Source organism: Patagioenas fasciata, chromosome 1, assembly GCF_037038585.1.
Source record: "Patagioenas fasciata isolate bPatFas1 chromosome 1, bPatFas1.hap1, whole genome shotgun sequence".
Lineage (NCBI taxonomy): Eukaryota > Metazoa > Chordata > Aves > Columbiformes > Columbidae > Patagioenas > Patagioenas fasciata.
The window spans coordinates 54,946,547-54,959,298 of record NC_092520.1 but is presented as its reverse complement, the minus strand read 5'-3'; the positions used below and the strand labels follow the sequence as shown (position 1 = coordinate 54,959,298).

The 12,752-nt window shown below is 48.6% G+C and overlaps 1 non-coding gene across 1 annotated transcript; it reads left to right on the top strand.

Moving 5' to 3' along the window:
- The first annotated feature begins 3,113 nt into the window (after positions 1-3,113).
- Positions 3,114-3,186, top strand: TRNAF-GAA (transfer RNA phenylalanine (anticodon GAA)). The gene has a single exon. It is a non-coding gene; the product is annotated as a tRNA-Phe (tRNA).
- The last annotated feature ends 9,566 nt before the right edge of the window (positions 3,187-12,752 follow it).

Below are 12,752 nucleotides of genomic sequence, written 5' to 3'. Positions count from 1 at the left end.
TTGAAACATTAGAAATTAATTGCGATAGTGTTATCAGATCGGAAACAGAACAAAGCGGTAGTGTGTGATTGGTTTATTGAATAGCTCTTTTGAAATTGATTTTGAATGTTTAGCTGCTCAAGATGCAAGCTCTGACATTTATGTGACTGTCCAAATGATATTACTTGGAGTGGATTTTTCAAAAGGATCCAATTTTAGTGGAAGCTGTTCTAGTTTAAATGATTTTTTAAAATTTAATCCTTCAAAACATTTGAGGTTTTTGGCTCAGTGCTCCTGCTTTTATTTATATATATGAATACATATATTCATTTAAAAAAATGTATATTTTTAATTTAATCTAGGAGGCTTCTGCTTTGAGCTACTTTGATGCTCTAGATCAGGTTGCCTTAGCAGGTGAGTACTCTGGTAGGAGCATTCCTTTTGCAGGGAAAAGTCTTTTTACTGTTAAAGGAAACAACTCATTTTGCCACTAACCTTCTGGCTTCTGTAGGAAGAAAAGGACAAAGGATCAACTAGTGAACTGTTAGTGTGGAGAAGTGTAATGCTTCTAGGTTTTATATCTCACTGTTTTCATGTGGAAGGCATGAAGACATTTCTGCAGAAGGCAAAGGTAGTGATGTAAAATACTGTGAACACAGTGATCTTTCAGTCCTATGTTCTCAAGGTTTGTGTCACAGAACAAATTGAGGTTGGACCAATAAGAAAATAAATGGAGTAAATGTGGAGATCACTTAAATAAGCCAGGTTCCATCACTGATGAGAAGCTCCTACTTGGGAAATGGTTTGGGGACAGCTGTCTGTTTTGGGGGGTTACTGTTGTGGGTTGAATCAGATCTTCAGGAAGCAGCTCCTGAAATCCCTTGTGCATTGGGGAAAACCAACAATGCTGCCCTGTTACCTTGGCGTGCCAAGCTCACAGCCCTTGCCGGGAGCACGTGAATGAATTTGGGAGATGGTGAAGTGGGCAGCTGAGGCCAGGCTGCCCGCAGTCTACCTGCCCTGCGAGTTGTGGCCAGTGGAACCTTTGTCTGCACTGATTCCAGTTGGTGTGGTGGTGATCGTTCTCGCTTTCTCTGGCCTGACCTGGGCAACTTCTTGCTTAGATTAGCATGCTGCTTGGTGATAAGGGGTGGCAGCTGTTGTTGAGGCTGGTTTACATTATTGTAAAATAAAACATATGCCTAGAACATATGCCTATAAACCAGCTTTTCTTTTTCCATCCTGTCCTTTGCTAGATACAGGAGGCGGTTATGGGACAAAAAGAGAGTGTGTTTTGTGGTGTTTTGTTTTTTGTTTTTGTTTTTTTTTTTTTTCTGTATGTGGGGGTTTGTTTGTTTGCTTGTTTTGTTTTGATTCCCCCCCTGCTGCTCTGTCCAATCCCTATTCTGAAGGGGTAGAAAATAGCACAAATTTGGTTTCCAATTTGGAGACAGTTGTGGATAGCTTTGGTTGGACTTGAAATGCTCCCTTTCGCTAAAACTGTATTTTCACATTTTTTAAACAGCCACGACATGCTAATGTGTTTCTATTTTTCGTAAGAGGATCTTTCATACAAAAAAAATTATTAGAGAGAAGAAAAAGGGTGTTTTATTAAATATACTGTATCTGAGACTGAATTGTCCTTTTGTTTTTGTTTAATTTTCCTTTGCACTACCTTTAGTTTTTATTTCTGTCACCATTTCCATTTCACCTGGCAAAACAAAGATTTCTAAAAGTAATAAAAATTAGAATAACCTGTCAGTGGCTCTAATTTTTGTGGTAATGTAAGAAAACTCTAAAGTCATTAGTGTTTTGACTTCTATGCATGTCATTGCACATTTGGAGTTTATCAGCACCAAAGATCATGAGATGATGTTAGCTGCTTCAGTAGGAGACATACTCATTAAGTGATTACATTCATCATTTCTCAGCAAAACAGTCATTGGCAGTGGAAAGTCACGAGAATGTGAGGTTTTGTACCAGTATGTTTACAGCACGCTTCTTTAGTATGATGGAGTTTTTTGTTAATGAGTTTTTGGTTTCAGTCACTAAGTAACTGCTGGCCTGGTCCTCAGCATTTCAGCTTCTGGAAATATATCTCATGCCTGGTCAGCAATTTGCAGCTCCTTAAGAAGTGGTTCCTCACAGAAGTGGGACAACTTGAGGAAAAATATACTCTGTTTGAAAATAAAAGGAAATACAGGATCTGTGTCACCAGATATTCATAGGGCTAGTTTGGTAAAAGGCTGCTTCTTCCACACTCAAAAAAGGAGGGATTTGTTACATTTCTCTATTACTGTGAAAGACAGGTTGGTTTGACTTTTTTTGGCTAACAGGAGGGAACAGCTGGGGACAATTGTGTAAAGCACTATTTCTCCCTACACAGTGTGCAGGGAGCATGAATAGGGGATGCTCTCAGAGGTGGCTTTTTTTAGAGCCATGGGATGTGCAAATAAACACAATCTTGAGACATCAGTGTCTGGCAGCAGTGCCACATGTGCTAGTGTGTGCACTTGTGTGCATCCTCTACCTGTGACCTGTAGCCACAGGAGTGTGGTAATAGTTGACTGTTGAAATAAATGTCTAGCCAACAATGTGAAAATAAAATATTCTTTCTTATAATGGTGCTTAGCCAGGCTATGTGATTTATATAGACACAACATTGCCCTGCGAAATGTGCATCTCTGAGCAAGTCCGTAGGAAAATGAGGATGTAGGTGCCCATTCTCTTGACGTTTGTGGTACGTCAGCCCCGTATGGAATTTGTCAGACTTCAAAATAAACTGGAACAAAAATATTGCCAATTTAATGGTCTTCAATCCCATAGAATATTGTGGTTCCTGTTACCCCTCCCCAAATAATCCAGGGAGCCACAACCAAAACGCTTTCATTCTGACACTAAATGCATGTAGGTTATGTGTTGTTCATGCATGTGTATGTATGGTTTGTGTTATTACTGTATTTGTCTTTACCTTGAGGCATAATTTTATTTGTAAAGGTCCGTCATGAATTCGTTTGTGGTCATAGTATCTGGCAATGTTAACAACATCTATGTAAAATACCACAAAAAGAGCGGCCAGTTAACGGGTGGGAAGGAGGCAGTAGTACTATCACTCGAACGGCTGAAACGCAGCCGCCGAAATAGCTCAGTTGGGAGAGCGTTAGACTGAAGATCTAAAGGTCCCTGGTTCGATCCCGGGTTTCGGCAGGGCGCTTTCCTTTTTTTCTTACCACAGGTGGCGCAGGGGCTGGAGCCGCTACCGTCCCGGGGCCTCCGGCCGGAGCCAAACCCCCGTCCCGGCGCCGCTGCAGAGGCCGCTGCCGGGGAGCTGCTGGGTGGAGCTGACAGGGACCGTGGCGCTCACGTGGCGCTCACGACACGTCATTTCTCAGCGCTCGTGGCACGTCGTACGTGTCAGTCATGACCGTTACTGCCGTGCTGGTGGCAGCAGTGGCGGCCCAACCCGAATCGTTGGGCGGTTGGGCGTGAAATTTCCTGTTCTCTTCCTCACCCTGTATTTTGTGTGCGTGGCGTGCACATGAAGAAAACATGCAGAGGTGGTTGTGAAGGAGGTGAAGGTGAATGAGCTCTCGAGCCTCCCTCTACTCTTGTCCAGTGCTTCGTGCTGCGGAAGAGAGGAGGACACGCTGAAAAGGCAACCACAAAATCATGGAAATGCTGTGCAGCTCACAGCGCCCCAACGCTGCGTGTGCCCACCGTCCTCCCCGGCAGCTGGAAGTGCAGCATCTGGGAAGGTTCGCCTTCCAGTCTCACTTTTTAGCTTTTCTAAGCTCAAACTTTATAATGGAAGAACTGAAAGCAAAAAGCTTCATTCCCAGTCCCTTCTCTGCCCTTCACCTGCCACTGGCTGTAGATGGAAGGACGCTAGAAAAGAAAGGGAAACTGCGGAGAGGGGTGGGATGGCATGGGAGGGTAGGAGAGAGGCTCTCAGGAGCATGGGACAGAGGCGGAGACAAAAGAATTAGAGATTGCTTCTTGCCAAATCTGGAGCAGACATCAAAATTGCTGGACCTCATTATTCCTCTGCTGTCAACAGCTGAAACTACTTCTGGTTCACAGAAAGGCTAAAGAAATAGCTTAAAGGCCAGAAACTGTGCTAATTAGTGTAATCTAGTCTTTACCATTTATATCTTTCCCCCTGATCCTTTCTTTACTTTTAAGTTGGGAAAAATCACTTGGATTTTTCCAAAGCACAATTTTAGGGAGGGCTCCTGCTTTCAGTTACTTTTTTGTAACCTTTTTCATATACTCACACCAGAACAACACACAGAAAAGGTCTTTCAGTGTTGGTGTCACCAGTGCAAAGCCCAGCAGTAAATCAGCTCCTTACCTCTCTTCAGCATCTTTCATCTATTCATGAAAAGATATTACTGGTTCTTTTTCTTAATCACACCAGGGATTGCTGTTGAAATGCTTGTCCGATACAAGGAGCACTCAATACTGATGCATATCCTATTAGTACAAACAGAACTTAGACCCCTACTAAGAGAGCAGGTGAGGGAGTAGTATAACTGCTTACATTACTATTTTTCCCAAAGAATTTTTAAGCTTTTGAAAAAATGTTGCAACGGCATACTTGAGTACTCAGGGACAGAAGGAAATGTTAAAGTAGAGAATTCTTGTCTGTACTTTTGTGCATGTGATATTAGAAATACTTTCATTGCCAAAAAACTTTTAATTCTTCATCAAAGACTTTAATGGTGCTTTGGGAATGAATTAGGTGCAGTGGTTTGCATGATGTCAGGATGGACTGTACCCTGCAGATCAGACGGTGTTGGGCATGAGAAAATTAGCTACTGTGGGGTCCACTTGTTCTGGGGTGTCTCCAAGCTGTGCATGGGGCTGCCTACCTGGAGCCACGGCAGCAGTTGCCCTTCTGAAGAGAGGAGGCAGCCAGGAAGCTCTGAACAGCAAAGCTGGCGTGGGCCTGGAAGGCTGCAGTGGGCTGGGAAACACAGCGTACCTTCCCTGTCACCTACATCAGGACGTCCAGGGCCAGCGTGTCCTCCTTGGGTGGGCTGAGGAGGTTTGGCCCCACACAGATGGCCAGACTGCTGGCTGTCATCTTGCTGATGGTGGCATTCCTGCTGATGTTCTGGAGCAGGCTGAGCAAGGTCTTGAGGAGGAGGAGGTTGGGCTCGGGTAACTTGCTGGCCACTCTGCGGGAACAGGAACTCAACATTAATAGATGAAGTAGGTGTTGTCAAGACAGGGGTCCCATGCTGATGTAAGCCAAGCCCATCCCAGGGAAGGCTCCTTGGCCAAGCCGGCTCTAGAGCACAGGGACTACCTTGGCTGAGATATGGCCACCTCCCTCCCTGCCTGACCTTCTGGCCAGAGTCCCTTTGTGGAGCCACCCCCAATGCCTGCAGGCAGTGCTCCAAGGAGAGAAGTGCTTTTCTGTGCCATTTTTACCCCCAAAATGCTGAGCCCACAGCAGCAGCAAGAGCTGGGTGGCCGAAAACACAGCGTGTTCAGGAAGGCTGTGGCTTTGCAGGCAAACGGCGGGCTGTGGCCAGTCCTTGCGCAGCAGCCACGCTGCTGGCCACACTTACTCTTTAAGCTCTGCCAGCCTCTCCTGCCTGCTGATCTTTTGCAGGGCATACATCCACTGCTGGTAGAGCTCTGCATGGAGGAACTTGGAGGGGATCTTGCAGAGGAAATCCTGCAGTGGCAAGGGCTGCATGTGAGGCTGTGAGCAGTGCCACCAGGAGCAGAGGCAGAATCCCCAGTATGCTGGGTGCCGAGCAGCTCCAGGAGCCCATCAGCAGTGCCAGAGCCGAGAGCTGCCGGACTCCAGGTCAGCAGGGCTCACCTTCAGGATGATGGCCAGGAGGTGCACTGGCTGGCTGGTGAGGTGGACCTGTGCTCCACTGTCCAGGGCCTCCCTGATCTCATGGGAGGTGTGCTTGCTGGCCACCAGCCAGAAGATCCCCTCTGTGAATGGGCCCTGCTCATGCAGCAGAGCCAGCAGGTCCTGCAGGGGAGAGAGGAGGACATAGCTGGGCTGGAAACAGACCCTGGGACAGGCCAACCTTCCTCAGGGGCAGGAGTGAGCATGGATGGGTCTGCAGGTCTCCCTGGGGCAGGACAGAGGGGTGGCTGGAGCTGGGTGATGTGGAGAGGAGCGCGCTTTGTTCTCAAGACTCATCTGGGATGTCTCTGATGGGGACACAGAGGAGCCAGTAGGAAAGGGGACCCCGTGGCCAGGCTTGCTTACCTGGACGGGCTAGGTCAGAGCACTGTCCTGGCTGCAGAGAACTGCCAGGGGCCGGCCAAAGAGAAGCCCCGTGTGGGCAGAGCCCGACAGCCCCGGTGCCTTTGCAGCAGTTGAGGTCCCTGGCCGCACAAAGTGCCAGGGCAGCCACTTGCCCCTCCTGCGGGTTCCACCTTCTGCCAAGGAGAAGAGAGCGAAGACACATGGAGCAGAAGCACTAGGCCAGTGCTCCTGGAGCCTCTCATCACTGTCCCCCACCCTTGGGTACACGCGACAAGCGTTATTTGGGAACAAGGGACCCTGGGGGCTCAGGTCTCTCCTACTGCAGAATAATGGGGACAGACGTGCCCCGCAGGAAGGGCAGCAGCAGCCCCAGTGCGGCATGAGTGCCTGTCTGCAAGAGGAGTTGGGAAGGGCTATCCTGTGCCCGTCTACTCCAAACTCACCAGCCAACCGGCCACTTCCAGTTTTGCTGCCAGAGGGGCTGATAGGTGAGGGCTGCTGCTCTGCATCAGCCCATAAGAAATGTGCTGCACTCCCCCAAGAGCCCTGCAGCAGAAAGGGCCCCTGGCAAGCTGCATCATGCCCTGGCCATGTGTGAGAGGTGGAGATGGCTGAGATTTCTCTCTGAGTTATCCTGATCTTTGCCTGGCCCTCAAGCAGCCTCTCCAGGCTTCCAGCATGCAGTGTCATCACCTGGGCAAGGGGAGAAGAGAAGAAGTTGAGAAGTGATGTACCTGCTGCTGGGCTGGAACAGCCTCTGGGGACAGAGCAGAAACAGGAGGGACACTCACAGCATTGCGGGCCTTCCGCTCCTTCAGCAGCGCCTTGAAGGAGGGCAGCTAGGTGACCTGGGCTCCCTCCACTACTTCTGGTGGTCTGTGCATGGGGAAGGTGCAAAGAGTGAGCTGTGTAGTACCAAGCAGCCTTTTCCCTCCCCTGCCAGCCCGGGGAGCACTTCCAAGCTTCCCTAAAGCAGCCGGGTACTACTCAGAATCCGAATGAAGAGCTGCAGCAGTGGTGAGGGCAGGGCTGGGCAGGTGAAGATGCTGGGCACTGAAGGTGCTCCAGCAGCTTTGCCCACTCAAGAGCAGCCAACAGCCATCGGGGCAGCTCTCTTCAGCTGGGCAGTGGTGTTTCCCCATGGTAGGGCTACAATGCCTTAGAGCATCACAGCACCTGTGCTGTGAGCATGAGTCACCCAGGCTGTGCTGCCAGGCAGGGCTCACCCAAGGAGAACACTGAGCCAGAGCTCCTTCACTGTCTGGCAGCTGCAGAAAGAGAGGAGAAACAGCTTGAGTGCTGCTGCTCCCCTGCCTGTGAGCAGAGCTGGGTGCCAGCACAGCCCTGCTGTCCCCATGGGGATGGCCACAGGGGCAGGACAAAGCCCCGTGGGCAGGACAGAGGCGCTGCCCAGCCCTGCTGTGGGATGTGGCTGCGAGACTCACCGGGAAGTGATGACACATGAGCCGTATGGCCAGATAGGGACGAGTGAGGTGATGTGTTTTCCTTCCTCCTCCTCAGCAGCATCGCCACCTGCACCCTTGGCGCTGCCCAGCCACTTGTGTCTGGCCCAGGGCCAGGCAGAGCTGTGGGCATGGGGCACTGCCACATCTACAGAGAGGAGCGGCAGGGAGGTGGCTGAGCCCTCTGGCTCACGTCCCGAATTCCCCTGCCACGGGCATGGCCATGGGTGTATCCAGCAGCAGGTTGCGAACAGCCTGGGGCTGCTCCTGGGGTGTCCCTGCCCTCAGGGCCTGAGAGGAAAGGCAGCTGGGCTCTGCAAATCTTACTGGTGCTTGGTGATGACCAAGGTGTCCCTGAAGAGGAGGAGGTCCCTCTTCCTCATTGCACAACCCAGGATCACCCGCACGCGCTGCCGGAGCGGTGTCTCGCGTGATTCCGGGATGGACATGCACTGGTGCATGGGCTTAGGCTCGTCCCTGCAGATCAGACAGTGTCGGGCATGGGAAAATTGGCTGCTGTGGGGTCCGTTTGGTCTGGTGTGTCTCCGAGCTGTGCATGGGGATGCCTACTCGTAGCCACAGCAGCAGTTCACCTGGCCCATCCCGATGAGGCCAGGAGAATCCTCCCATAGGACACGCTTGTCAGATGCAAGGTTGTGGCCAGACAGCTGGAGAAAGTCTGCCAAAGGATGTCCCAGTGCCAAGTTCTGCTGCTGGTCAAGAGCTTGGCTCTCACCCGTGAGACTTGGTATTGGCACAGAACTGTTGCCAGGAGAGTGCCAGGTGAACACAGCACCCTACTGAAACTGCAGTGGTCTCTGTTGATCTGGAAGCCCAGACCTGGGCACAGCACTTCAGGCCTGGCCTCAGCAGCGCTGAGCAGAGGGGAGGGGTCACCTCCCTCCAGCTGCTGGCAATGCTTTGCCTTGTGCAGCCTAGAGTACCACTCGCTGCCGCCTTGGGCCAAGGCCAACTTGCTGGCTCCTCATCATCTTGGTGTCCACCAGGAGCCCAGGACCTTTTGTGCCATGCTCGTTTCCAGCAGCTTTGCCAAGCTGCTTTGGGTCAGAAGTCTGTGTGGATGTGTCCCGGAATGTTTCATGCACATAGCATTGCCAGAGATTTCTTCTGATTTCCTATGGAATAACTCACTAGTGCTCTTTTCCATGGCACATGCCAGCTGACTCATGGAAATCTAGTCTGGGAACTCTCCTAGTCACCTTTGACATATAACAGAGTAGTAAATGCTTGTCTTCAAGAGCTAGCCAGAGATACTGAGGCCACCCACTCAAACAAACATGAGACACCATATTTGGTATTCAGCTCCTCCAAATTTACATAGCTCTATTGCAGCTTTTCATGTTAAAAAATTGCTGTGATCCCATTATGGTTCGTGTAAGAGTAAGAAGCTATTCCTGCTGTTGTGAAGCAGACATCTTTAGCACACCTTTACACTTAATGGAGTGTATTGATTAGGGCCTCAGTTTGATTTCCTACGCACAACTTGCTGGATCACCAGCCACTTGATCTGCAGCTCAAAAGTGAGACGTGGCTCCAAAGTATTTGTCATGTCAAATGAGCAAGAACTCTTCAAAGACAGTCAGAATGTAAACCGACTTGTTTTGAAAGGATGTTAGGAAAAGGTTCTTCACCCAGAGGGTGGTAGAGCACTGTAACAGGCTCCCCAGGGAGGTGTCACGGCCCCAAGCCTGACAGTGTTCAAGAAGAGACTGGGCAATGCCCTCAGACACATGGTGTGAACTGTGGGGCTGTCACATGCTGGGTCAGGAGTTGTACTCGATGATTCTAGTGGGTCCCTTTCAATGCAGGACATTCTATGATTTTATGAATTAATTCAAGGAGATCACGGCTGCAAAGTCCCAGTGATGTCATGAACATTTAGATTATCCTTCAACCAGTTGATGTGTGACAGCACAATATGACATCCTGTTGACCTCCTCTATGAAGTACACAGCTACCTACAGTAGAAACTAACTAACTAACTAACCCTCTCCTGTTAGAATCAGAGCCAAATTGAGTGGGGCTTTACAGTGAATGCTGAGCAGCTCCCTAGGTCTTCTGTATGGAAAGACACCTGGTCAGCTGAAGATTACACCAGCGCAGATGCTGGGTGGCGGCAGGTACACTGGCCAAGGAGCAAGTATGACATGGTCATGGTAGGTGACTTCTGCAGGCAGCAGCAGTGAGGGACAGACACAGCTTGGCAATATGCTGGCATGAATGCACGTTGTTGTGCAGCATTAACATGGTTCCCTGCCTCTCCAAGTTTGGGAATCTGTTTGTGCCAGGTCTTCTTGAAACAAGGGTGAGAATCACTTTCCCATCTCCTGAACAGATCTTGTGCATCAGAGACAACAGAAGTTCTAGCTTTAGATGTATGGAGATAGTTCAGATGGATGTTCTGTCTACTAAGAGATTAATGCTTTTTCTTGATTAAGAAGGCTTAACCAACATGCATATCTTGTAGTGCTTTTAAGTTCTAATAAACACAATGTCATTAATGCCATTTTGATGGCCAGTCATCTCTGAGATAACTCTCAGAGAAAGCTCTGTCCCTGCTCACCCTTTTGGCGAGAATCCCTTTGTGGAGCCACCCCAAATGCCTGCAGGCAGTGCTTCATTATGATTTCCTATGTTCAGGCGGACCTCTGTGCAGGTACCCAGCTTGAGCCAGCCCTCATGCTATTCCACTTCATTAATTTATTTCTTTTTTCCTGAGTATTTTGTCTCCTGAAAGTCTGCTTTGCATATGGTTATCAGGCCTTGCCTGAAAGTTTGCCTCTGGAGTTTTAAACTACAGACTCCAGAGCGAAGGGTTATCAGGGAGGGAATGCCTGAAAGTTTGCTTTCACAAATGGATACAGGCCTACCCTGAAAGTTTGCCTTCGGAACTCTAAAATAAAACTTCTGGAGTGAACAGTTATCAGGGAAGGAAGAATCCTGAAAGTTTACAGTGCGACGGATACAGGCCTTGCCTGAGAGTTTGCCTCTGGAGCTGCAGAACACAGACTCTGGAACAACTGGTTATCAGGGAGAGAAGACACCTGAAAGTTTGCTTCGTGAATGGGTACAGGCACCAGCACTGTGCCCTTGTGGCCAGGAAGGCCAATGGCATCCTGGGGTGTATTAGAAGGGGGCTGGTTAGTAGGTCGAGAGAGGTTCTCCTTCCCCTCTACTCTGCCCTAGTGAGACCACACCTGGAATATTGTGTCCAGTTCTGGGCCCCTCAGTTCAAGAAGGACAGGGAACTACTGGAGAGAGTCCAGTGCAGGGCAACAAAGATGATTAAGGGAGTGGAGCATCTCCCTTATGAGGAAAGGCTGAGGGAGCTGGGTCTCTTTAGCTTGGAGGAGGCTGAGGGGTGACCTTATTAATGTTTATAAATACGTAAAAGGTGAGTCTCATGAGGATGGAACCAGGCTCTTCTCGGTGACAACCAATGATAGGACAAGGGACAATAGGTACAAACTGGAACATAGGAGGTTCCATTTAAATTTGAGAAGAAACTTCTTCTCAGTGAGGGTACCAGAGCACTGGAACAGGCTGCCCAGAGGGGTTGTGGAGTCTCCTTCTCTGGAGACATTCAAAACCCGCCTGGACACCTTCCTGTGTAACCTCATCTAAGTGCTCCTGCTCCAGCAGGGGGATTGGACTGGATGATCTTTTGAGGTCCTTTCCAATCCCTAACATTCTGTGATTCTGTGATTCTGTGACCTGGAAAGACGGTAAGCAGCATTCGGCTTGGCATATTTCCCCCATGCAGAAAATAATAGAGTGAACCTGCCACCAAACTCTTTTAAGTCGCACTTCTCTTTAAGACATCTAAACATTGTTCTGCTGTAAGCAAAATCCTAAATTACACCCCTGTGACATATGTCCATTTCCACATAAATTTATATGTAGAATGCTGTGTTTGACCAGAATTCTTTCAAAAATTCCAAAGGCTAAATACTTTTCTGGCTTGATGCTAATCTGTGCTAGAGTACAGTAGAAGGAGCCTGAGAAACAATACTGTCATTGAGAAAAAAAAGTGAATCCACTGCTTACTTACTGTTCAGGAATTCTGTATTACTCATGTGTGTTGTGTTTAATGATTTCTTTGCCTGTACCTTAGAGTGTTCTCTTCCTTTATTTCCTTTATTTCCTTTCTTGCGTTGGCATCCGTATTGGTATATTTGTTTGCTGCCCTTTAATGACAGGCTGGGAAATATGCTATTAGGGGCGAACCTAGGCACAAATCCAGACGACAAGGTAGCTGAAATACTGTTTTTCTCTACTTCCACCATAAAACCTGAATATTATAACTAATAAATTTAACACAGTTTCAGGTGTGGTAGCCTGACCCAGTAGCTCAGAAGTGTGGACAAGGCAACGCAGTGAAAGTTTGGATCAAGGGAGCTTTGGCCGCTGCTCACATGCTCAAATTTACTCCCTGAAAATTCCTTAGATAGCTGCAGATGAGCAGTTCTGGGCAGGGGTGCCAGCACATAGCGCTACTAATTTTCCAGAGACAGTAATATCACATGGTAAATAATAAATGATTCTAAATGCTGTTTTGTAAATCAGTATAATGCTGATATTGTGTGGCCCTGACAAGAGCTCCTTTAAGCACAATAGCTGAGGGGAAGCTGCAGGAACTTCTGAACAGGGAGGCACTAAGGAACAGATAGTGTCTGCCATTTTCCTGATGACTAATTGGAAGACAACCGTATTTTTTTAAGTTTGCTCGATGGCTTCCACATGGGGTATCACGCAGACCTACAATGAGCACCAACATGGTGATGCCAGGATGCGGGATCTGTCTGTCCTTTTTTCTGTCCATCCAGGTTCTCCTCCCCTGGCCAGAAAAGGCACTTGTAAAACTTTGATGCATTACTGAGGAGCAGAGGCTAGCAGGACATCAATTCTAGTACTGCATGCTGCAGCATGCTCCCAGTTGTGTAAGATTCAGTAGTTTTGATGGAGGGAAGTACTCATACGAAAAACTGCATTACATGCCACTCTCCTACTCACGGTTTTATTTTTTCTGTTGCTCACTAAGTAATCTC